The sequence below is a fragment of the Penaeus monodon genome, chromosome 34, assembly GCF_015228065.2.
Source record: "Penaeus monodon isolate SGIC_2016 chromosome 34, NSTDA_Pmon_1, whole genome shotgun sequence".
NCBI lineage: Eukaryota > Metazoa > Arthropoda > Malacostraca > Decapoda > Penaeidae > Penaeus > Penaeus monodon.
Genome location: NC_051419.1, coordinates 34,322,046 through 34,322,781, shown reverse-complemented (window position 1 = coordinate 34,322,781; position 736 = coordinate 34,322,046). Strand labels below are relative to the sequence as shown.

The 736-nt window shown below is 45.5% G+C and overlaps 1 pseudogene; it reads left to right on the top strand.

Moving 5' to 3' along the window:
* Nucleotides 1–736, top strand: part of LOC119594779 — an 8,006-nt pseudogene extending 7,270 nt beyond the window's left edge.

Here is a 736-nt window from a genome sequence, read left to right as displayed (position 1 = left end):
ATTTTTCGATGAACAAGCATTATTTTCATTTTTAATCAGATATGTACAACCTTCATGTCTGTCAAATTAAATCTTGGGCAGGCGCAGTGAAGGTCAGTGGGCCATGAGCATTTGAGAGTGCAAGTGATGGGCTCTGGTCTTAGAATTATTGGAAATCATAAAACTAAACGAAACTGCGGTTTTTATCTGTTATTTGTCCAGTAATTTCCTGCATTTGATTTTCACTTGGATATTTATTGCATTCTTTATAAGCTCAAACGCCCATAAATCCTGCATTCTTCGCCCCGTTATTTTAGCTTCAACACGCTAACCTTCAGGTTTAACTAAGCAAACACCAAGCCTTTATTTAAGTGTACTCGAATCTTTACCTCCACTCCTTTCGATTAAACTTCCATCATTTCGAATAAAACCCCAGTTCCTCCACTAACATCGACTAAACCTCCACACCTCGTGATCAAACCTCCAACACTCGACTAAAACCTCCGGTCCTCCCCTTACCCTCCCCCTCTGTTTCAGGGTGACACAGGCAGTCCCCTCAACTACGTGAAGGACGGAATCACCTACACCCGGGGCATCGCTGTGTTCTGGTCCGCTGCCGGCTGTGGCGCTGGGGACCCGACCGGCTTCACTCGCGTCACGAAGTACCTGGATTGGATCTCGGAGAAGACTGGCATCGCTATCGACCCTTGAGACTAAACACGCAAGGAACACGTGGGCTTATCTACGTCATCTAGAA